We start from the raw sequence: 26,943 nt of genomic DNA on the forward strand, positions 1-26,943 counted from the left end.
AAGATACGTTCCCGTGTCACCTCTTTTCCATGTGCACAAAGCTTCTTTGTTCCCATGAAGCGGTTCCCCAAGCCCGCAACATGGAATATCCTTTGCTTTGCTTCACTTACCCGCATCTCTAACTTGGTCATCTCCTCATCCCAACCGAACACATTCTTGGTAAACTCGTAAATCTTGTCCTACTTAAGATCATTCGCGTAGTCTTGGTGCCTCACGACTTTATATTATATTGAAAAAGCAGGGGTCTAACAACCTCACCCAATATTTCGCTTAGCAATCTGTATGGACTAACTCCAAAATACTTACAAGAGGATCAACTAGACATTATACTTAATCTTATAAAAAGTATATTAACGAATTAATATCTCTATCTCTCAATTCAATCTGCAATCAGTAAATAGAAATCTGCGAGCCCGATTTAATATAAGAGAGATTTCTTGAACGGTACCAAAGACCAATGTTCAAGGATCAATCAATTTCAATCAACAACCAAAGGTTGGATTTACCAATTGATCGATTCAACACACAGCCTGTGATATTTTAATTATATAACAAATTATAATGCAGAAAAGAAATAATACGGACACCAGAAGTTTTGTTAACGAGGAAACCGGAAACTGCAGAAAAACCCCGGGACCTAGTCCAGATTGAACACCATACTTTATTAAGCCGCTACAGACACTATCCTACTACAACTAACTTCGCTCTGGACCGTAGTTGAACCCCAATTAATCTCACAATGATTCAAGGTACAGTTGCGCTCCTTGCGTCTCAAATCCCAGCAGGAACTGTGCACTTGATTCCCTTAGCTGATCTCACCCACAACTAAGAGTTGCTATGACCCAAAGTCGAAGACTTTAATAAATAAATTTGTCTCACACATAAAAGTCTACATGAATAGATAAATTTGTCTCCCACAAAATACCTACGAGTTTTGTTCTGTCTTTTATCAAGGTGAACATGAACCAATTGATATACCAGACTTATATTCTCGAAGAACATCCTAGGAATATCAATCACCTCATAATAATCTTAATCCACTAGCGATACAAGATATTATGGAATCACAAACAATGAGACGAAGGTGTTTGTGACTACTTTTTTATCTTGCCTATCGGAGATATAAATCTCAAGCCAATCTTACGATTGTACTCAATCACGATAGAAACAGCAAGATCAGATCACGCAACTACAGAGAAAATAGTCGGCTCTGGATTCACAATCCCAATGAATACTTTAAGTTGTTAACCTACAGGGTTTCGTGAAAAACCTAAGGTTAAAGGAGAATCGACTCTAGCTTACAAAACTAGTATCACACAAGGGGTGTGGGGATTAGGTTTCCCAGTTGCTAGAGTTCTCCTTTATATAGTCTCCAAATCAGGGTTTGCAATCTAAGTTACCTTGGTAACAAAGCATTCAATATTCACTGTCAGATGAAAACCTGATTAGATTCAAGCTAATATCTTTCAACCGTTAGATCGAACTTAGCTTGTTATACACAAATGAAATGTAACTTCATTTAGGTTTGAGTAACCGTACCTAAACGTGTACACTTAGTTGACTCAACAATAGTTAACCAATGGTTAGCCATATGAGCACTTTCATATCAACCTTATTCATCTTCACCATAACTAGTTCAAATGACTCAAATGAACTAGTTAGAGTGTTGTTCAATTGCTTAGATCTTATAGAAGTATAAAAGACAAAATCGAAGCAAAATTGGTTTTGATTCACTCGAGTAGATTCATGAACATTATATCCATGTCTGTAAAGATTGCATTCCTTATTATATAAATGTTTTAGTTCATGAACAAACCAATTTTAGAAAGTAACCTACCTAAGTATGCGAACGGGTACGCGTACTTAAGTAACCGGATTGAGTTTGGTTTTACTTTCAAACTCCAACGTAAATTCACGGACGTGAACTTTCCGCCAGTATGCGTACGGGTACGCATACTTACCCGGATTTCCAACAACCATCAGTACGCGTACGGGTACGCATACTTTGGGTTCCCGGTTTTTTACTTTTACACAAATGTGAAAATACACTATGTTTACATCCAAAGATGGTTACATGTTCTAAACTCTCATTTCAATCATCGAAACATTCTTAGAGGATGTTATATAGTTGTTATTCACAAACTATTTTTCATCAAAGCGATTTTCAAGATATTGAAATGATCAACATGAATTTCGCCACGATTAAAGATGAGCTTGGCCAAAGCGAAAGCTTTTACAACACATATTTCGAGAAATGGATAAGCGAGATAAACTCGGTTCAAAATAACAAATGTGTATAATCAAAGTATATATAGCAATACGACTTTTGTCTCAAGATAGAAGATAGAATAGATATACTTTTGAGTGATAGATAAGTTCAAGTCTCCACATACCTTTTTGTCGATAAAGTTCCACCAGTTCCTTGAGTAGTTCTTTGTCTTTGCATGATGAAAGCCGTGGAGTTTAGATCTCAACTACACTTACTATCCTAGTCCGAAACTTAGCTATAAGTAGACTAGAAATCAAGACTTATAGTTTTGGCGAATAAACTTGGCAAACAAGCTTGAGATAACAACGCTTGCAAGTTCGACTGAGCAGTGCTCTAACAATCTCCCCCTTTGTCAATTTTAGTGACAAAATTATCAATACATATGGAATACAAAATAAACAAACTTTGTAGCTTCTTATCCAAATTCTTGATCTCCTTGGGTCTTTAACATTACTCGAAATCTTCGTCACTTCCAAGTACTCCAATGATTTCAAAGATGTTCAGTTCAGCATCATAGTTGTTGAAGATCCGTAGCCATAATTATGAGAAAAAAATAGCTCTCAATCATTGTTATACAGTTTCATAGTATTATTACACAACATCAAAGTTCAATTGTATCACAACTTTGACAACAATACTATGGTGATATGTATCACTCCCCCTTAGTCAATACTTCATCTCACATGAAAACCACTCCCCTTTACATAATGATATGAAAACCATATTTATTTGTAGTGTGAACTACACATTACCATATGTACATGTAGTGTGAACTACACATTAATTCTCCCCCTTTTTGTCAATAATATTGGAAAAGGTACGAAAACTAGTGGGATCCTAATGAAATTTCTATAGAGATACTTCATGACCAAAATAAAAGCACATATCAACTTTTTAGATGAAATCATATAGTTGAAACTAAATGCATTCATCAAGGAGTTTATAAAGATACAAGATAACCTCTATAATATTCCACAACTGCAATCCCCATAAAGATTTGGCAGTTAAGCACAAGTTCTGTTAATAACTCCCCCCCATAAAATGTCATTATCTAAAGAACGACAAAAACGACCTTACTTTCACAAGATTTATTTGGACACAAGAAAATCACATAAGAATATGAATTTGTATCCAAAAATATCAATTAAATTAACCACAGGAGAACCCATGATTAATTTAAGCGGCATACTCAACTAGACTAATCACAAGAAAATCCATGATTAATCCAATTGGAAATGCCCATATAAGAAGACTTACGGAGCCGCACAATATTCACATAAAATGTGGATCAGGGAAGATCAATACTGCGGAATAAACAATGATTCATTCTGTTCTTCATCACTATTTGCACAATGACGTTTGATAGACATAATCTTTGTACACAAAAGTTCATCCTATCATCCATCAATATTTTCAGAATGACATAATAGGCTTAATTTTTGTTTGTCAAAAGTTCATTCAATCTTTTATCAATACTTGCACATCGACATATGAAAGACTTAAATTTTGACCACGTATGGGACAATCATAGTTCACGACAATGTAGTCAATATTGGCCGATATATCGGCGAAATATCGAATATCGCTCTGAAGCGATACGAGAAGCAGTATATAGGCGATAAGATATCTTCCCGATAATATCGACCGATATGAGCCGGTACAATTTTTTTACGATAATCCGGTATTGGTAAATTAGTCGTTTTAGGTAAAGATTAAGGGTATTTTCCCGATAATATCGGCCGATATCTACAATGACTCGTATAATTTTGATTAAAATTGTAATATCCTTGTTTAATTACCATTTTAGGTATTAAACTTTAAAGTTGTTGAAGTTACTTTGTTGTTTCTAGTTTGAACTTGTTTAACAACCATTTTAGGTAGTGAACTTTAAAGTTATTGAAGTTACTCTTTTGTGTTTTTGATAAAATTAATGGTATCTATTATATATTAACATAAAATGTTTGCTATAAAATTATAGTCTTACAATTTTGGATCCGATATACACTGATATTTCAACGATAATATCCCCGATATAAAGTCGTACCAGTGTATCGGTCTCGGCCGAGATAAACCGATATCTGATATTAACTACATTGGTTCACGGACGCAAACACACATATCCCGTAACAAGTTGCAATATATAAAACCATAAATATTAATACTGCAAAATCATCTTCCAAATAAACTTTAGAATTTAAATAAATAAATCTAAAAACATTACAAGATGAAAATTGTTGGAAATAGCTATGTATACTCATAATAATGGCTATTCCAAACCTTGGTTATCCTTCTTAAAACATAAGAATAAATTCCCATAAGAAGTTTCCTAGACATTAAGACCTTTGAAAAATTCTTTATCGGCCCCGAACTCCTTGTCGTCAACAACCATTGGGACATAAGGTTCATGAAGAAAAGAGTTGATATCAGCGAACCTTCTTGACAAAATTTCTTGTCTCTGTGCCTGTTCAGCCAGAGTTGGGATTTCTCCATCGATTAAATTGACAGAGACAAAGGGGGTAGTGAAATATGAAAGTTCATTGTAAACAGAATTGCTCGAAGGAAAGTGAGAAACATTACCATTTGAGGGATTCTGACTAGTATTCGACGTAGTTGAATTAGCCCTAAGACCAACCATCTTTGCGAGAGCTTGAGACTGCATCCGAGAGATTAATCTCCCACTGTGGTCGCCAATTGTTTTGGGGTAAAAATTGTTTTTGCTGATTTTGGTAAATTTGGGTGTGTGGATGAGAAACGAATCTAAACCTTAAACAAATGCACTGCATGGGAGTACTTTAGATTTGAGAGATCAATCTGTACAATCCTGGCCTAAAACGAGAAATGGACGTTCCAGTCTTGCTTCGGTCACAAAGTGAAGGAGAAGGGTTGGTCTTAGGGAGGGAAGCGAAGAAGGTGTTGAGACCAGAATGGTTAATTCTGAAGGTATGGCTATTTTATCACTTGTATCGGAATTTGGAACTGGCTTGCGGAATGTAAGCTATCAGTTTTTTGGTGTTTTTCTAGATACTTGTGTTGTTGTTAGAAAAAAAACCTTTTGCTCGAAATAGGTAAAAACCTATTTATACAAGTCATAATTAAACGCACCCTGATCTCGTAGGAAGTGGGATGGTTGAGTGACGAAGAAGTGGGGTAATGTGTAAGTGCCAGAAACCACGCCCCCACCATGAAGGAAGCGGATTTGTTTACACCCAATACTTCTTGCCGCCACTAACTTCCCTGCTTTCCTGACACTTTCTTATAATGGACGTGTTGCACGCCACACGTTGTAAACCGCCAGAGCAATACCGTGATGAGTATCCCCCAGTTTGCGACATGTTTGATGTCTCGAGTATTTTCGTGGAAAATGTAAAGCAGATAGCTGAGTGGGTCTTGTACGCAAGACCTAGTTATTCTGATCAATCGTGCACCATCCAGGTGGCGGATGATCATGTTGTGACAAGTCAAGTCATGGGGCTTGTCGTAGGAAAATGGCGTGTGAACCTGAGACTTGTCATAAGCCGGTCAATTTTGTGGCGAATTTGGACGGCTGAGATTGTAATTTATGAGAGAGGGTGACTAATGATTATGTCCACATTCCGTTGGCACCTGATAATATCATAGTGGCACTATTGCCACATGCCAGTGGCATGATGGAATATTTAGCGCATGTCAGTGGCATGGTGGCGCGAATAGCGTCTGGCGTAGCCGTGGTTGCTATATTTTGGCATATTGGTGTTAGACCCAAATATGGCTCGGCAACATTAGTTCCAGTTGCCATATCAATCTTAATGCCCTAGGTAGCATCACTTGGCTTGGTTGGCGTAGCAACCTTACCTAAATCAGGGTTTGGCATACCGAAACCCTAATTAACGCGTGTGGCATGTGGCCGCGACACGGTGATGTTTTTTGTGCAAACGGTACCATGGCCGCGTCAAATGAGCCATGGCAGGGCCATAACATAGGGACGTCCACAGGAGCAAGGGTAGTTATGAGTGGCCATAGCATGCGCCATTTTTAGGGTTTCCTGGGTCCAATGTGGGGCCCAATGTGGCGTAATTTTTTGGGACATGACTGGAAATTAGGGTTTCGACCAATGCTACTAGAGCAAAGTCGTGTTTCTGATTAGAATACCCTAATTGAAGCCCGTTATGGCGTTGGCCATGAGCAGAAAGTCGGTGAGCACACAACTGCGCTATTTGTGGCATGTTGACACGTTTGGCATGCTACTGCGTCGGAGTGGCATGTTAGCACGTTTTGCATGCCAATTAGCATGTTGGCGCGGAATGGCACGTTTGGCATGCCATTAGCATGTTGGCGCGGAATGTCATGTTTGACATTGTGGCCATCCGGTGCAGTTTGCCTCTTTTAATACTGTGGCGGGTTTAAAGCTACTGATTGGCTAATAGAAAAGGGGACGACCAAACATAGAGCATGGCCACATCTCTAGTGCGCGTGTGACACATTTAAAACGACCTGATTGGTCGATGGAAAAGAGGGCCGACAAGGTATGGGCCCGACCACACCTGAAAGGAAAGAGGAGGGCCGGTAAGCAGCATGGGGGGGGGGTGTGGCCATCTGCAGGTGGCGCCAGATGGCCTATGGCACGACCACACCTCCCTTTGTTGATGCTCATATTTTCCGCGACTCCTCTTTTATTCCTTATTTTATGATTTTGGGTAGGACTTTGCACCTACTAATCCATGGAGGATCAATTACGTAGTTTTCCTAGGTTTAATCTCGACCAATAGGGTCTGATATACTGCGCATGGCGCAAAAACCTAATTTGTGCAAATTAATTAGGTTTATATTTGAATCTTGTGAAGTATCATAAAATTGATTGAACCTTGCGCGTTGACACATGGTTCTTTAATTTATTGCCAGGGAGCAGCATGCTTCCCAACTGAGTACTTTTATGCGGACCTTAATCTTGATACTTCGGGAAATTCGTGCTTCTCATCTGCGAGTAAACACTAGTTGTCATGTCATATCAATATTAAGGGTTCAGCCGGCGAACATAGCACATAAAGTATTCAATGAGCCTTATATTAATGAATAATATAGGCATGGTATTGAAATTTACAGAATATATGGGATTGTTGCTGCATGCACCATTCTGGATAAATTTCATACATATTGAATTGCTCAATAAATGCGCAAGTGAAAAGATTGTTACTCATCACTTTTACATGGCTCAGTCTCTTTGCAGAATGACAGCATATTAAACACAGGGTTTTACAATTTTAGCCTTGAACTAAAAACCACCATCAACATTAAGTCCCCTGCTTAGCATGTAATAGTGACATTGTTGCGGGGTAAGCATTAGATGGTGATAGTCAAGCAGTAAAATGGTCAAGCCAGAGTAAGCAAATATTACCAGGGAAGTGGCCGCCTTATATCTTCAGGATGTGTTGATGCCAGGGCTTCAAGCTGGGGAAATGCATCATTCCTTTGACTATCTGGCCGTTTTCTCCCGGTCTTCATTAGGGTTTTGATGAAAAACATTTTCCGGTCGAAGTTGAATCCTTGATTATCGGATAAGCCCCGTTGTGGTTGTTCAACATCCATTTCTTCTTAGGATTTCCGCAATATATATGCAGGTGGAACTAGATTGTTCATCTCAGTTCAGAATAAAGACTCTTCTTGTTGAATTCATATCTCTTCATCATGTCGAATAGAAGTGAATCATCCTCGATCCATACAGACTCTTCAGCCAAACGCAGGCGGCTTGCATCCAGAGTATGACTCTAACCATCTCCTAATTTTGAAGTGATGATCCTTCTTTTCCTCATAATATTGTTGTTTGTTTTCTTTTAGTGTGAGCAAATTCCCGGGTCCTGTGACAATTCCCCCATCCGGATAATCCGAGTCAAGAAGATCATGCCGGTATGCTTTTATTGACGAATGGATATTTGCTTTCTACCATCAGTACGTAACAAAGAGCGATTTTCTTATGTGTAGAAGTACCGGCTGGGACATGCGTGACTGTGGTTGATGACGACGATTTGGCCACTCCTCTTCCTTCAAACTCAAGTACGCCAACTGCTGCAGACCTGGAAAATGCTGATTTGGGTATTTCCTGCTACAAATACCCTAATGCAGGTTTACCATTCGATATCCGCATGAAATTTTTATCTTCTAGCTACCGAAGTGTAGGTGAATTCCTAGTGCAGAAGGAGTTCATGGATTTGTATACGAAAATATGGAGAAGATACGACCATATTACAACCAGGAACATAGTGCAACATTGCTCGTATGCTTTAGTCACTACAGTGAACTGCCTGATGCCCATGATTGTCGAAATGGAAGGCACATCCATTCGTGACGTCGCTGAATCAACTATTGAAAAGTGGGAGAATATGGTATAAACGTGCGAATCCCTAGGGTATAATGTAAGCTGGATGCGGCACCGTCTTGACATTGTCAAAGTTGATCGAGCCGACATCCTTGCCAACGTTGTTCCTGCTACAAAGGCCATTTTGGAAGAGAAGAAGGCTCTGACTCCTGAATCTCAAAAGGTGGAACAGGCAATCCGGGACTTGAAGAGCAGGACTGAAAGGTATCAAGATAGGCTGAAGATGATGAATCTCAAAAGGTGGAACAGGAAACTCATTGAACCTTGTCCCTCAGAATGTTTAGACCATACTTTCTTCACTAGTGGTGTTGTCTTATCCTTGGAAACTAACTTCTTTGACGAAGATAATTACTTACATACCTCAGCGGTCTTTTGAACAAGTTTGAGCTTGTTTGCTAATCGATTCGCTCTTCGTTGAAGTTTGTTGACATGCCTCATTTTGTGTTTATACTTGAAACACTTTGAAAGTTCATGGCCTTTGCAAAAAATAAGAGCATGTCAACCTGGAATATGATTCAGGCATCCGAGATGTGCAAGCTACTAGACACATAGTGGAACCTGAAAAATTTGACAGAGAGTTTCCAACAGAAAGGTCAGTTTTTTCTTCCAGATTGGTTGAGTTCTCTTATGAAAGAATATCAAGATTGATGTATGTGTTAGAGCACTGCTCGGTCGAACTCGCATGCGTTGCTATCTCAAGCATGTTTTTCAAGTTTAGTTGTCAGAACTATATGTCTTGATTTCTAGACTACTTATAGCTAAGTCTCGGACTAGGACAGTTAAATGTGGTTGAGCTCCAAACTCCATGACGATCATCTTACGAAGACGAAGAACTACTCAAGGAACCGGTGGAACTTCATCCGACTAAAAAGGTATGTGGAGACTTGAACGTATCTATCACTTAAAAGTCTACCTCTCTATCTTCTACTCTTGAGAAAAATTCGTATAAGTATGATAGTTTTCATACGTACACATTTGCTATTTCGAGCCGAGTTTACTTGCCTATATTTTTTCGAAATATGTGTTGGTAAGCTTTCACTTTAACCACTTTTCATCTTAACCCGTGACGAAAGTCATGATTGTGAATAACGACTGTTATAACATTATAGAAGAATGTGTCAATGATTGAAATGTAGAGTTGAGATCACGTAACCAACTATGGATATAAGTATATATAGTGTGTTTGCACATTAGTGTATAAATCCATGTGCCGGAAACCAAGTGTGTGCATATGTGTGCATACGGTATTGGTGAAGGAGACATGTTGGGTACGCGTACCAGCATAAGTTTTCGAACCGAATATTTCCGCTGAGTTTGTAAACTTGCAAACTAGTAAACCAGTCACCTTAGGTACGCGTACCCGTACATGTACTCACGGAAGTTTTCAACCGAAAATTTCTGCTGAGTTTTTAAACTCAATTCCGGTAGCTATGGTACACGTACCCGTACGCGTACCCAAGCTGGTTATATTTCTCAAATCGTAAGTTCATGAACTTAAACAATAAATCAATAAGGAATGCAATCTTTGCAAATCGTGGCTATATTGTTCATGAATTGATTCAAGTGTGTTAGAGCATTGCTCGGTCGAACTCGCATGCGTTGTTATCTCAAGCATGTTTGTCAAGTTTAGTTATTGAGAATACGTAACAAACTATGGATATAAGAATATATAGTGTGTTCGCACATTAGTGTATAAATCCATGTGCCGGAAACCAAGTGTGTACATTCGTGCATACGTATTGGCGAAGGAGACAGGTTGGGTATGCGTACCCGTACATGTACTGGCGGAAGTTTTCTAACCGAAAATTTCTGCCGAGGTTTGTGAACTTTGCAAACTGGAAAACCGTCACCTTAGGTATGCGTACCCGTACGCGTACCCTTGGAAATTTTCAAACCGAAAATTTCTGCTGGGTTTACAAACCCAATTCCGGTAAAGCTAGAGTACACGTACCTGTATGCGTACCCAAGCTGGTTATATCTTAAATCGGTAGCTCGTGAACTAAAAACAATAAATCAATAAGGAATGCAATCTTTGCAAACCATGGCTATATTGTTCATGATTGATTCAAGTGAATCAAACCGATTTTGTTTCAATTGTGTCTATTATAAAGATCTAAGCAATTGAGCAACTCTTGAACTAGTTCTTTTTAAGTCATTGGAACTAGTTATTGAAGTAGATGAATATGGTTGATATGAGAGTTACTCATGTGGCTAACCATTGGTGAACCAAAATGTACACGTTTAGGTACGGTTACTCAAACCTAAATTAAATACATTTCATTTGTGTGTGACAAGCTAAGTTTTGATCTAACGGTTGAAAGATATTAGCTTGGGAAAAATCAGGTTGATCATCTAACGGTGAATATTGAATGCTTTGTTACTAAGCTAACTTAGATTGCAAACCCTGATTTGAAAACTATATAAGGAGGACTCTAGCATATGTGCAAAACTAATCCCCACACCTCCTGTATGCTACTAGTTAGTTTTGCTAGAGTCATTTCTCCTTTAACTGTAGGTTTCTTCTCGAGACCCTGTCGGTTAAACAACTGAAAGACTTCATTGGGATTGTGAATCCAGGCGATACTACTTCTCTTGTAGTTTGCGATCTGATATTTCCATATTCTATCGTACGAGTTCAATTGTAAGATTGGCTTGAGATTTATCTCCGATAGGGAAAGATAAAAAGAAATCACAAACATCTTCGTCTCATCGTTTGTGATTCCGCAACATCTAGTTTCGCTACCATACGATTTAGATTGTTGTGAGGTGATTGATAACTCTAGGCTGTTCTTCGGGAATATAAGACCGGATTATCAATTGGTTCTTGTTCACCTTGATTTATCAAAAGACGGAACAAACTTTATTAGGTTTATCTGTGGGAGACATATTTATCTATCAGGTAGACTTATTTTGTGTGATACATATTTGTCTATTCAAGTCTTCGACTTTGGATCGTAGCAACTCTTAGTTGTGGGTGAGATCAGTTAAAGGAATCACATACGTAGTATCCTGCTGGGATCAGATACGTAAGGAGCGCAACTATACCTTGGATAAGCGTGATATTGATTAGGGTTCAACTACAGTCCAGACCGAAGTTAGCTTGTAGTAGGCTAGTGTCTGTAGCGGCTTAATACAGTATGTGTTCAATCTGGACTAGGTCCCAGGTTTTTTCTACATTTGCGGTTTCCTCGTTAACAAAATTTCTAGTGTCTGTGTTATTTCAATTTCCGCATTATATCGTTTATATTTATAATTGAAATAATACAGGTTGTGGGTTGAAGATCATCAATTAGAATATCCGACCTTTGGTACCATCCAAGTTATTCCTTGTATTTGATAAAGACTCGCTGATTGTTATTAGCTTGAGTAAAGATAAAATCAAGAGAAGAGATATTAAATCCTTGATATACTTTTACTAAGATTGAGTCTGACTGTCCAGTTGATTCTCTTAAAAGTAAATCGGAGTTAGTCCATACAGATTGCTAAGCGAAATATTGGGTGGTGTTGTTAGACCCCCACTTTTTCAAAGTGAATCAATCCGATTTTGTTTCAATTGTGTCTATATATTAATGACCTAAGAAATTAAACAACTTTTCAACTAGTTCTTTTGAAGTCATTTGAACTGGTTGTAAAGAAGATGAATACGGTTAATATGAAAGTGCTCATATGGCTAACCATTGGTTAACTATTTGTGAACCAACCAAGTGTACACGTTTAGGTATGGTTACTCAAACCTAAGTGAAATACATTTCATTTGTGTATGACAAGCAAAGTTTCGATCTAACAGTTGAAAGATATTAGCTTGGTTAAATCAGGTTTTTCATCTAACGGTGAATATTGAATGCTTTTTTACCAAGGTAACTTAGATTGCAAACCCTGATTTGAAAACTATATAAAGGGGAACTCTAGCAACTGGAAAAACTAATCCCCACACCTCTTGTGTGATACTAGTTGGTTTTTCTAGAGTCGGTTCTACTTCAACCTTAGGTTTCTTCTCGAGACCCTGTAGGTTAATGATTCAAAGAATTCATTGGGATTGTGAAGCCAGACGAAACTACTTCTCTTGTAGTTGAGCGATATGATCTTGCCATTTTCTATCGTACCAGTTCAATTGTAAGATTGGCTTGAGATTATGTCTCCGATAGGGCAAGATAAAATGAAATCACAAACATCTTCGTCTCATCGTTTGTGATTCCGCAATATCTAGTTTCTCTACCATACGATTTAGATTATTGTGAGGTGATTGATAATTCTAGGCTGTTCTTAGGGAATATAAGTCCAGGTTATCGATTGGTTCCTGTTCACCTTGATTTTATCAAAAGACGGAACAAAACTATTAGGTTTACCTGTGGGAGACAGATTTATCTATATCGTAGACTTTTCTGTGTGATACATATTTGTTTATTAAAGTCTTCGACTTTGGGTCGTAGCAACTCTTGGTTGTGGGTGAGATCATCTAAGGGAATCAAGTGCGTAGCATCCTGCTGGGATCAGAGATGGAAGGAGCGCAACTGTACCTTGAATCAATGTGAGATTGATTGGGGTTCAACTTAAACCCATACCGAAGTTAGTTTGTAGTAGGCTAGTGTATGTAACGTCTTAATACAGTGTGGTGTTCAATCTGGACTAGGTCTCGGGGTTTTTCTGCATTTGCGGTTTCCTCGTTAACAAAATTTCTGGTGTTTGTGTTATTTCAATTCCGAATTATATTTTGTTATGTAATTGAAATATCACAGGTTGTGATCAATCAATTAGAATATCCAAAATTTGGTTGTTGATTTAAATTAATTGACACTTGGATATTGTTCTTTGGTACCATCCAAGTTATCTCTCTAGTATTTGATAAAGACTCGCAGATTTCTTGAGTGTAGATCAAATCGAGAGATCGAGATATTTAACTCTTTGAGATACTTTTATCTAGATTGAGTCTGACTTTATAGTTGATTCTATAGAAAGTATGTTCGAGTTAGTCCATACAGATTACTAATCGAAATATTGGGTGAGGTTGTTAGACCCCCGCTTTTTCAATTGGTATCAGAGCGGGAAAACACGTTCAAGACCTCAAAAGTTTTTGTTTGTAGCGATCTGACTCTATGGACAGAGGTACTATCTCTGATAAACGCGTCACCACAAATAAAGACTTTGTTTCTAATAGGTTTATCAAAGAGAAAGATCCGTCAATCTCGGGTATAGACGAACCTAGTGTTCAAATGAAACAGACCAGTACTGACATGTGTTATCCTGATGAATCTGACTCTGTTACTCAAGAGGAAACAACTAGAGAGAGTAAACTAATTCTAAATCTTGTTAGAATTCAAGCTGATAGATTCGAATAGTTGAAATAACATGTCAATGTTCTTCTTGGTGTAGTAAAAGATTGTGGCTCCGGTGAAAAGTCTTCTTATAAGGAAAAACTTGAAGTTCGATCAACTCGTATCTTACTTGAGGCAAAACTTAAAAAGGATGTTTTAGAAATTGAACATCTCTTTGTTAAGATTTTCAAGTTGTTGTTGTAATAATATTCGAACTCTAAGACTTGTAAAGATTAAATTTAAAGGTTTAATGAAAATAATAAAAGAGAGAATTACTGGGACTAGGATTCCACCGCATTCATATCATAAGGCTCAATTATTTATTCTCAACAATTATCGCTCAATAAATAAAATAACATCGACTCTTATTTTGCCAAAGTAGATTCTAAAAATATTAGTTATAAATCGTAAGCATGGAACATCAAACATCTAAGCAAGCATGACCCATCAAATAAAATGATAACTAATTAATTCAAATCATAATTCTATTTTAATTAGTGCAAGAGTCATATGGAAAATAAAATATATTCACCCATGTATGAAGTTCGGCTTCCTCTGTCGACCCAGTGTTGGGGTTTAGCTTCGCATAATGAAAACACACTCAAAAATATAATTTATAGCTCAAATGGTGTTTTTATTGAAGAAAACTAATATTATAATGAAACTGCAACGCTGTATTGACGTTACAGAAGTCACCGTTACAAGAGCTATTGCAAATTCAAAACAAGTGTTCCAAACTGACTGTTACGTGTACTGTTTATAAACGACAGTTCTCAGCGACAGTCAGTAGGCGTCAAATGTTCTTCTTCTTCTTCATCTTCTCTGCAGCAGCAGAGAAATCTGCTCTTCAACCCTCTGATCTTCTCCCCAACTCTCGATCCTCATTCTAAGGCATCCCAGGGATGTTTTTATACTTCACGAGCACCAAATATTCCGCATTAACTCCATATAATCCTCCCTTCAATTGTTTGCAGATACGAGATTATTTCTTACCCTTTCTTATCTTCCACGCGCGCCTGTTGTTGTCAAGCCTCTCCTTTTTATCTCTTGCACGCTCCAAACGTATTTCTAACACAGGGAGGATTGTTTCGAACTCTATCCATACACACAGCAGCCTTAGTTGTACACGGGAAAGAAGAAAGATAAACCGAGATATTCTCGTACTCTGGTTCACCCAAATCCACGTAACCAACTCTATTCTGTCGAAAACAAAAGACTTACCATCCCTGTTTAATCGTAACAGTGTGGTATCAATCCAAAACAGGCAAAAAATCCAACCAAATCATGCTGAAATTCAATACTGAAATCCGACCAAATCAAGTTTCGATCTAACGGTTGAAATATATTAGCTTGGTTAAATCAGGTTTTTCATCTAACGGTGAATATTGAATGCTTTGTTACCAAGGTAACTTAGATTTCAAACTCTGATTTGAAAACTATATAAAGGGGAACTCTAGCAACTGGAAAACTAATCCCCGCACCTCCTGTGTGATACTAGTTGGTTTTGATAGAGTCTGTTCTACTTTACCTTAGGTTTCTTATCGAGACCCTGTAGGTTAATGACTGAAAGACTTCATTGGGATTGTGAAGCCAGACGAAGCTACTTCTCTTGTAGTTGAGCGATCTGATCTTGCCGTTTTCTATCGTACGAGTTCAATTGTAAGATTGGCTTGAGATTATATCTCTGATAGGGCAAGATAAAAAGAAATCACAAACATCTTCGTCTCATCGTTTGTGATTCCGCAATATCTAGTTTTACTACCATATGATTTAGATTATTGTGAGGTGATTGATAATTCTAGGCTGTTCTTCGGGAATATAAGTCCGAGTTATTGATTGGTTCCTGTTCACCTTGAATTTATCAAAATACGGAACAAAACTCTTAGGTTTATCTGTGGGAGGCATATTTATCTATATCATAGACTTTTTTTTGTGATACAAATTTGTTTATTAAAGTCTTCGACTTTGGGTCGTAGCAACTCTTGGTTGTGGGTGAGATCAACTAAGGGAATCAAGTGTGAAGCATCCTGCTGGGATCAGAGACGTAAGGAGCGCAACTGTACCTTGAATCAGTGTGAGATTGGTTGAGGTTCAACTACAGCCCAGACCGAAGTTAGTTTGTAGTAGGCTAGTGTATGTAACGTCTTAATACAGTGTGGTGTTGGTGGCTCTCTAAAAGAGTCACAAACATTATACCTGCAAGTGCACAGGGTCTAGTGTATAGAACAGGGCAATAAGGGTCGATCCACAGAGACAAGGTGTGAGTAAGCTGAAATCTTCCTAAGCTAAAGTTATCTAAACAAGTAACTAAGTGGCAGTGAGATAGTGAACCAAGGAATAACTGTGAAAACAATGGCATGGAGCCAAAGGCAGTGAAGTAAAGAAAAATCAGTGGCAAAGGATAAGAAAAACGTAACCAAAACAGAACATGGGAGAGAAATTGTGGATGGGAATGAAGTGTATGGAGATGGATGAGAATTCCCTTCACCTAGCTAGTTCACCTAGGTTAACCTTGTCATGTGTCTAGTTAACTACCTAAAGTCCTTGGATTAACCCCTAGCATTGCCTATCTGATTAAAGCATAAACAATCACAGGTCAATTAGGTTCTAGGCCTCTAACTAATATGGCTTTGTTAATCTCTCAGACTATCACTGACCCCTAGCATTAATGGTCTGTTTAAAGCACCACTAATCACAAGCCAGTGAACCCTTGGAATGTCACTAACCTAAGTGTTTTGAGCTCAACAGGATGTAACCCAAATGGCTAACCAACATGGTTCAATGGTCTTCTCACCCTAGTGGTGGATTAGAACATAACAAACATGGTGATTAACATAACATGATTAAAGTATCAAACATCACAAAATTAACAGTAACAGTAAACCCTAAAAATTAAAATTGAAGAACCCTAAATTGATTTGAAATGGAAATTGAAATTAAACATGAAATTAACCCAATTAGGGGGTATCTCGGATGACCCAAAAACCCCTTTTACATTCCCTGCAACTTGCCTTTTATAGCTTTTCAAAAAGCCCTAATTTTGTGAAACCCTAAAATTCGAAAACCTAAATTTTTAATTGAAAAAAATTCCTTACTGTTCTCGCGATTTTGATGTCGACCCATGCTTTATCTTCTCTTCCTCCTGCTCCTGCTACGTTTCTAGCTTCATAGCCATCAACCTAGTTCGTCACTTTCACACGCCAACAGTGAGAAGAGGGGCGTGAAATCGACGAACTCGACTGATAGCTAGTAGGGGAGGTCAGTGGTGATGATGGGTTTTAGTTGTTAAGGTTGTAGGGTGGCTGTGGTGGCTGGTAGGGGCGGAGAAGGTGGTGGCAGGGAGTAGGTGGATCTGTTGCAGAGGGATGGGGGAGAAGATGGAGAAGAAGGTGGTCGATGGAAAATTGGGTAAGGTCTGTTTGGCTGACGGGTATAGGTGTTAGGTGCTCGGGTGTTGGGCGGTTGTAGCAAATTGGATGAACAGCGAGGATGAGCCGTGGGATGTGGAGATGATGGATCGATCTAACGACGAGATGGAAGGAAGCGAGGAGCGACCGTTGGATGCGGAAGTACAACGAAACTGACGGCTCCAGATGGAGTTAGGTGCTATAGTGTTTTTCAGGATCTTCAGATTTTGATGCACTATGATGAAGCGACCGTACGATGCTGAGATGATCCAATCCGACGGCTGAATATGAAGGCGGGTATGGATATTGGAAATGGGTTTGGGTGAGGGTTTTGGGCCTTGGGTATGCCAATCCCATATCTTCTTTAAGAACAATTCTTCTTCTTCAAGCCCATTTCTAGCCTTTTGGTCTTGCGCACAACATTCTTCGCGGCTTCCTTGTGTGATTCCTCTTGGCTTCCACCACTTTTCTGCTCTTTTTGCTCCGCTATTCATCCAAACTTTATTTATTACCTAAAAATGCAAAATTAGTTAATAAAAATATTTATTCTTGAAAACAAAGAAAATACAGAATATGGGATAAAATGTAAAATTAATGCACAAAAGATGAGTTAAATGCCAACAAAAATATATAGAAATATGCACTTTTTAGGACTCATCAAATACCCCCAAACCTGAATTTTACTTGTCCTCAAGTAAAACAAAACTAAGGAAATCCTACCTATACCACTGTCGCTGGTCTCTCGAATGCATTTAGCATATGCACTAAGCCTTTTAAACCACTAAGTGTCCCTAGTGGACGAGTGAAGTCTCGTGAAGGTTTGCTTAGAACGTACCTACAAAGTTCTAGGTCAAAATATAAGCTCATATTCCATCAAATGTGACATGTGCAAGACAGTTTAAGCTCACAGCAAAATGGAGATGTCAATCTAGCTATCAAAGGCACAATCCTAGCACTGATAACAAATAAAGACATGTGATAAGAGTGTAAAGTGTATCTACACATGTGTAAAGAAAGATCGGATGTTATGACTACTAATCACCAAGAGATAGTTTCTCAGGCTAAGAACCAAGGTCGAAATCTAGCTAGCTGTCCGGACTTTACGAGAATTGTGAATGAGATGGAGGTATTTCACAATTACTCGCGTTGTACATCAATGGCATACACCCTCCTTGCTTATTACAATGAAACAACAAAATGACTATTTACATGACTCTTATTTACATTGACTACTCTCTTTTTATTTTTGGAACAAGAGAGAATGGAATTGATAAATACTTGGTTTTTTTTTTTTTTTTTTTTTTTAAAAGGAAACACTTTTGATACAAATACAAAAGGAAACAAAAGATTACATGACACTTTGCAAGAGGTAGCCCTTTTTGATGCACCCAGTTAAATTCGATGGTTGTCTTTCTTAATGTAACCTCCACCTTCTATCCCAACCAACCAAAGAACAAGCTAGTCAAGTTTCGTTCAGTATTCTAAAGTGATTGGCAATCGTGACTTCCTATCAAACACCTTGAAGATCGAGGCTATACATGTATTGGTAGATCGTGCGCGTGCAAATTTCTTATCACTATGTGAATTGTGCTAGAATCAGGGTGCCTAAATATCTAGACTAAGACTCCTAATAATTACATATTTGCAAAAAAGTCAACATTTCAAGGTAAATGAGCTCCATTTTTATGTTTTTTTATCATTTTTTAATTTTTTATTTTGATTTTTCATTTTTTTCAAAAAGAAGGAGTTCTTGTTTTCAATTATGGCATATTATCAAAGTATCTACTTTTCACCCCCAAACCTAAACTAAACATTGTCCTCAATGTTTCAAAATATGAACAAAATTATAATACAACATATGAAGAGGATCATGTTGAGTAGAGAAAAAGGAAAGAGAATACCCGATTTCGGCGAAAGCAAGATTAGAACTCCGTTATTCAAGGAAAAAAAATCCAACATATTTCAGCCGAGATCATATTGGATTAGAAAAATATATACAAAAGGAACAAAAAGGTTTTTAAGAAATTTTATCTACTGGATTATATACAAAAAATTCACCATACACTAACAATCTAAAGAGTTGAGGATCAAGCCAAAAGACAAAGTGTAGAGGTTTCAACAGCTTCACACAAATATAACAGGAAAGAAACGCAAGTGAAACTGTGAAACAAAATGAGCTACCCCCAAACCTGGATTTTTCAACGGATAAAATTTTGAAAACAAAATCTCGCAGTTTTGGAGGTTCATCATGCACAAGGTCTAGCTCGAAATGAACTTTGGTAGGGACGGGAAAACATGCTAATTCCAACTGTGGCTCCTCAAAGATATTATACTTAGATGCAAAATAGTCCAAAAGGACTTGGGAAGCACACAGTTCCAAACCTAGATTAGGGACTCTCAGAAAAGTCGGTTTGACAATATGGGTACAAACCAAATCTAGGTTGGGTGGAAGGCCATCAGATTGTGACTTATGTAGGACGATCGGCACATCATTATTAATCACATCAACATCTCCTAAGTCTTCTACAAGTGTCACAACATGTTCACAATCATCAAACAAATTGGCAAGATCACAATCAGAGTCATCAACATCATCAACAGATTCATTCTCATGCATCGGCAAATCAGGAGAAATATCACAATGTGACCTAGGTAGAGAATCAGACACATCACTTATATTTTCATGCATAATAACATTAGTGTCTACAGAAGATTCAACTATTCCTATGTCATGCTCATCTTCACAGAATAATTGTACGAATCCCATGTCAATATCAAAATCATATGAATTACAATGAGTATTAGAAAAAACAACATTCATGAAGGTCGAGGGCGAGAATCCATATGTTATTGAACCAACAGGTTCCACAATATTTTCATGTTCTTCTAACATATCATCATAATCATCATAATCATCATCATGGTAGCATGCATATTGGTCCTCATTAAAAGTGGTGGTGTCATTAGTCGATTCATGTTCCTCTAAATTAGGTTCATATTCAACATCATTTACATGAATGGGACTAGACACTTCATTAGGGACAACATACATTTCCTCATGAATTTCCTCCTTCTGTAGGTGAAGCAAAATCTGATCTAAATATGCCTGAATTCGTGATGTAGATCTATCGAAGTTTTGTTCACTGAGTCTGAAAGCTTCTGTGGTGGAGTATGTCCATACGCAAGTTCTCTAAGGGATTTGTTGTATTTCCCAACTGTAGACCAAGATCTAGACATGATTTGGCTCAAAAGCTAAGTAACTATGTTACAAAGCCCAAAATTTGGTTTTTAATGGTTTTGGATTTTTGGGAAAAATTTGGTTTTTATGGGAATGAAAAACATTTGGTTTTTGATGGGAAACATTTGGTTTTTATGGGGATAAGCCCACTGTTTTGGTTGTGCTTTGGTGAGGCAATGGGTTTGGGGAACTGTTGTGAAACAGAGCCCAACTTTCGGCCTAGAGTTTGGGTACACGGCCCACTAACGACTTCAGCAAGCCCAGAAACTAATGAAGCCCAGCTGAGTTGGTAGGTTCAGTTAACCTTGTTTAGGTTGTTTGTTGGGTTTTTGAAACCCAAAATTTTGATAGGGACAATCCCACAGTTAAGCTCAAATACAAACCCAAAAGTTAACTTAAATTACAAGCCCAACAAAAAAAAAATGGAAAAAATTATTACAAGCCCACAAATTAAAAATGGAAGCCCACAGGTTGGGTTCTCTTAATGGGTTTAGGCTTACTTGCTTAAGCACAGCCCAGCTGCTCAGTTTGGTTGCAAAAGCCCAGTTGGGCTTTGGATCATCCTAAGCTTTGGCTTCAATACTTAAGGCCCAGTTGGGCTTGGTTCAAATCAGTTCACTTCACAAGCCCAGTTGGGCTTTATCTTACACCAGCTGCAGCAGCTTCAGCAGGGACTCAGCAGCAGCAGCAGGGAGCAGCAACAACAGCAGTCTTGGCAGCAGCAGAGGCTGGCAGCAACAACAGGAAGCAGCAGCAGCAGCACAGGTAGGCTTCAGGCAGCAGTTCTTGGCAAGCAAGTCTCAGGAGGGGCAGTTCAGCAGCAACTCAGGGGCAGCCTCAGCAGCAAGAGGCTCTCAGGCACAGCAGCAGCAGCAGACACCAAGGAAGAAAAGCAGCAACAGGAAGCAGCAGCAGCAACAACACCTGTTGGCTCAAAAAGAGAAGTAAGTTTCTTGCTAGAAGCTAAGAAATTCAGTTGCACTACACAGCAGCTACTAAAACAACAAGTTACACTAAAATGCAAGAATGCAATGCATGATGAGTATGCTAGAATGAAACAATATGCAAAAGAGTATGCAATGATGCAAATGAACTAACATGCAAAAACAACCAAGAAAAATTCAACACAACACAACCAAGTCCCCGGCAGCGGCGCCAAAAACTTGGTGGCTCTCTAAAAGAGTCACAAACATTATACCTGCAAGTGCACAGGGTCTAGTGTATAGAACAGGGCAAGCAGGGTCGATCCACAGAGACAAGGTGTGAGTAAGCTGAAATCTTCCTAAGCTAAAGTTATCTAAACAAGTAACTAAGTGGCAGTGAGATAGTGAACCAAGGAATAACTGTGAAAACAATGGCATGGAGCCAAAGGCAGTGAAGTAAAGAGAAATCAGTGGCAAAGGATAAGAAAAACGTAACCAAAACAGAACATGGGAGATAAATTGTGGATGGGAATGAAGTGTATGGAGATGGATGAGAATTCCCTTCACCTAGCTAGTTCACCTAGGTTAACCTTGTCATGTGTCTAGTTAACTACCTAAAGTCCTTGGATTAACCCCTAGCATTGCCTATCTGATTAAAGCATAAACAATCACAGGTCAATTAGGTTCTAGGCCTCTAACTAATATGGCTTTGTTAATCCCTCAGACTATCACTGACCCCTAGCATTAATGGTCTGTTTAAAGCACCACTAATCACAAGCCAGTGAACCCTTGGAATGTCACTAACCTAAGTGTTTTGAGCTCAACAGGATGTAACCCAAATGGCTAACCAACATGGTTCAATGGTATTCTCACCCTAGTGGTGGATTAGAACATAACAAACATGGTGATTAACATAACATGATTAAAGTATCAAACATCACAAAATTAACAGTAACAGTAAACCCTAAAAATTAAAATTGAAGAACCCTAAATTGATTTGAAATGGAAATTGAAATTAAACATGAAATTAACCCAATTAGGGGGTATCTCGGATGACCCAAGAACCCCTTTTACATTCCCTGCAACTTGCCTTTTATAGCTTTTCAAAAAGCCCTAATTTTGTGAAACCCTAAAATTCGAAAACCTAAATTTTTAATTGAAAAAATTCCTTACTGTTCTCGCGATTTTGATGTCGACCCATGCTTTATCTTCTCTTCCTCCTGCTCCTGCTACGTTTCTAGCTTCATAGCCATCAACCTAGTTCGTCACTTTCACACGCCAACAGTGAGAAGAGGGGCGTGAAATCGACGAACTCGACTGATAGCTAGTAGGGGAGGTCAGTGGTGATGATGGGTTTTAGTTGTTAAGGTTGTAGGGTGGCTGTGGTGGCTGGTAGGGGCGGAGAAGGTGGTGGCAGGGAGTAGGTGGATCTGTTGCAGAGGGATGGGGGAGAAGATGGAGAAGAAGGTGGTCGATGGAAAATTGGGTAAGGTCTGTTTGGCTGACGGGTATAGGTGTTAGGTGCTCGGGTGTTGGGCGGTTGTAGCAAATTGGATGAACAGCGAGGATGAGCCGTGGGATGTGGAGATGATGGATCGATCTAACGACGAGATGGAAGGAAGCGAGGAGCGACCGTTGGATGCGGAAGTACAACGAAACTGACGGCTCCAGATGGAGTTAGGTGCTATAGTGTTTTTCAGGATCTTCAGATTTTGATGCACTATGATGAAGCGACCGTACGATGCTGAGATGATCCAATCCGACGGCTGAATATGAAGGCGGGTATGGATATTGGAAATGGGTTTGGGTGAGGGTTTTGGGCCTTGGGTATGCCAAGCCCATATCTTCTTTAAGAACAATTCTTCTTCTTCAAGCCCATTTCTAGCCTTTTGGTCTTGCGCACAACATTCTTCGCGGCTTCCTTGTGTGATTCCTCTTGGCTTCCACCACTTTTCTGCTCTTTTTGCTCCGCTATTCATCCAAACTTTATTTATTACCTAAAAATGCAAAATTAGTTAATAAAAATATTTATTCTTGAAAACAAAGAAAATACAGAATATGGGATAAAATGTAAAATTAATGCACAAAAGATGAGTTAAATGCCAACAAAAAGATATAGAAATATGCACTTTTTAGGACTCATCAGGTGTTCATTCTGGACTTAGTCCCGGGGTTTTTCTGCATTTGCGGTTTCCTCGTGAACAAAATTTCTGGTGTCTGTGTTATTTCTATTCTGAATTATATTTTGTTATATAATTGAAATATCACAGGTTGTGCGTTAAGATCAATCAATTAGAATATCCAACCTTTGGTTGTTTATTTAAATTGATTGACACTTGGATATTGGTCTTTGGTACTATCCAAGTTATCTCTCTAGTATTTGATAAAGACTCGCAGATTTCTATTTGCTTGAGTGTAGATCAAATAGAGAGATCGAGATATTTAACTCTTTGGTATAATTTTATCTAGATTGAGTCTGACTGTCTAGTTGATTCTCTAGAAAGTATATTGGAGTTAGCCCATATAGATTGCTAATCGAAATATTGGGTGAGGTTGTTAAACCCCAGCTTTTTCAGTATGTATTGCTACAGTTATCAAAATCAATATTTTTCATAAAGAAGTGCAACACATGACTTTTGGTATTCATTAGAATCATAGTTGTCAGACATTTCATCAAGAGTTGCGGCAAGACCTTTGTTCTCAGTGTATTTTTTACGATTGGACACTCATTTGCAAAATAATCAAAAACTTTACACTTAAAGCACTGAGGCATATCCTCGTCATCAGCTTCATCATTATCCCTATTTTTAGGAGGAAAATGATTATGGGGTTTATCCGCTGACCCGGGTTTATCTCTGGAGAACCGTCTACTTCTCTTCAAAAAAAGATCCATAAACTGTTTTGTGATCAACGAGACTGACTTGTCAAGATCTTCATCTGATGAATCAGCCTCAGAAAGATCATCTTCAGAGATGCAAACACTTTTACTTTTATCAAGTAATTTAGTGTTCTTTTGTGCTTTAAAAGCAACATCCTTCCCAGATTTGGATATATGCTCATGATCAAAGATCTTTAACTTCCCAGCCAGATTATTTCTGGAAAGCGTTGCGAGATTATTTCCTTCAACGATGGCATGCTTCTTAGAATCGTATATGGATGGCAGAGATCTGAGAATCTTCATCAAAATGTCCTTTTCAGAAATAGTCTTACCCAATGCAAAGGATGCATTAACAATTTCAGACACTTTGTGATTAAACTCATCAAATGATTCTTCATCTGCCATACGAAGGTTTTCCCAATCATAATTTAGGTTTTGAAGTCTAGCTTCCTTTTCACAGGTATTCCCTTCAAATACGGTTTCTAATATATCCCAGGATTCTTCAGACTTCATGCAAGTAGTCACATGATGCTGAAGATCAGGGGTAATGGCATGAACGATAGCATTTAAGCCATTAGAATTTCGCTTTGCAGCAAGGATTTCTTCGGGACTATATCTTCCAATATCCTTAGGTATAGATACATCGACTTCTGTATTAACCGTAGGATCATAGCCATTAACAACACGTACCCGTGTTTGAAAATCACGAGCTTGAAGAAAAGCACGCATAGCGATTTTCCACCACAAGTAGTTTGAGCCATCGAAGACTGGTGGTACGTTTATGGAGATAGAATTTCTGTCCAAAGAGTCAGATCGCTACAAATACAGACTTATGAGGTCTTTAACGTGTTTGCCTGCTCTGATACCAATTGAAAAAGCGGGGGTCAACAACCTCACCCAATATTTGGCTTAGCAATCTGTATGGACTAACTTCAAAATACTTACAAGAGAATCAACTAGACAGTTAGACTCAATCTATAAAAAGTATATTAAAGAATTAATATCTTTATCCCTCAATTCAATTTGCAATCAGCAAATAGAAATCTGCGAGCCCGATTTAATATAAGAGATATTACTTGAACGGTACCAAAGACCAATGTTCAAGGATCAATCAATTTCAATCAACAACCAAAGGTTGGATTTACCAATTGATCGATTCAACACACAACCTATGATATTTTAATTATATAACAAAATATAATGCGGAAATGAAGTAACACAGGCACCAGAAGTTTTGTTAACGAGGAAACCGGAAATGCAGAAAAACCCCGGGACCTAGTCCAGATTGAACACCATACTGTATTAAGCCTCTACAGACACTAGCCTACTACAAACTAACTCCGCTCTGGAATTTAGTTGAACCCAAATCAATCTCACACTGATTCAAGGTACAGTTGCGCTCCTTGCGTCTCAGATCCCAGCAGGATACTTCACACTTGATTCCCTTAGCTGATCTCACCCACAATTAAGAGTTGCCACGATCCAAAGTCGAAGACTTTAATAAACAAAATCTGTCTCACACAGAAAAGTCTACATGAATAGAAAAATCTGTCTCCCACAGAAATACCTACGAGTTTTGTTTCGTCTTTTGATAAATCAAGGTGAACAGGAACCAATTGATATACCGGACTTATATTCCCGAAGAACAACCTAGGAATATCAATCACCTCACAGTAATCTTAATCGACTAGAGAAACAAGATATTCTGGAATCACAAACGACGAGACAAAGGTGTTTGTGACTACTTTTTTATCTTTCCAATCGAATATATAAATCTCAAGCCAATCTTGAGATTTTACCTAATCACGATAGAAACAACTAGATCAGATCACGCAACTACAGAGAAAATAGTTTGGTCTGGCTTCAAAATCCCAATGAAGTCTTTAAGTCGTTAAACTACATGGTTTCCTGAAAAACCTAAGGTTAAAGGAGAATCCACTCTAGCTTATGATGAGTGCCAAATATTGTATATATTTATCCCTTTTTGTTGGCATTTAACTCATCTTTTGTGCATTAATTCTACATTTTATCCCATATTCTGTATTTTCATTGTTTTCAAGAATAAATATTTTTATTAATTAATTTTGCATTTTTAGGTAATAAATAAAGTTCGGATGAGTCGCGGAGCGAAAAGAGCAGAAAAGTAGTGAAAAGCCGGGAGAAATTACGCAAGGAAGCCGCGAAGAATGGTGCGCACAACCTCATTTTCTACACACAAAAGCGCCTCCGTTATCAGCCGTCAGATCAGTTCCCAGAAGCATCCGATGGTCGCTCCTTCATAGAGCATCAAAATCTGAAGTCTCTGCCAAGCACCACAGCGCTGAAATTTCAAGCCTTCAGATTAGATGGTAGTTGAATCCAACGGTCGCTCTCTTGCTGTGCATCGAAGTTTGATATCTCCGCCTGACACTACAACACCTAACTCCATCTGGCGTCGTTGATTTTGTTGTATTATATAATCCAGCGGTCGCTACAAACTTCACTTCATCTCACCGTCCGATTGATCTTTCATCTCCCTATCCCACGGCTCAGCGTCGCAGATCATCAAACTAGATACACTCGCCTCA

This window comes from Papaver somniferum, chromosome 5, assembly GCF_003573695.1.
Source record: "Papaver somniferum cultivar HN1 chromosome 5, ASM357369v1, whole genome shotgun sequence".
NCBI classification, from domain to species: domain Eukaryota; kingdom Viridiplantae; phylum Streptophyta; class Magnoliopsida; order Ranunculales; family Papaveraceae; genus Papaver; species Papaver somniferum.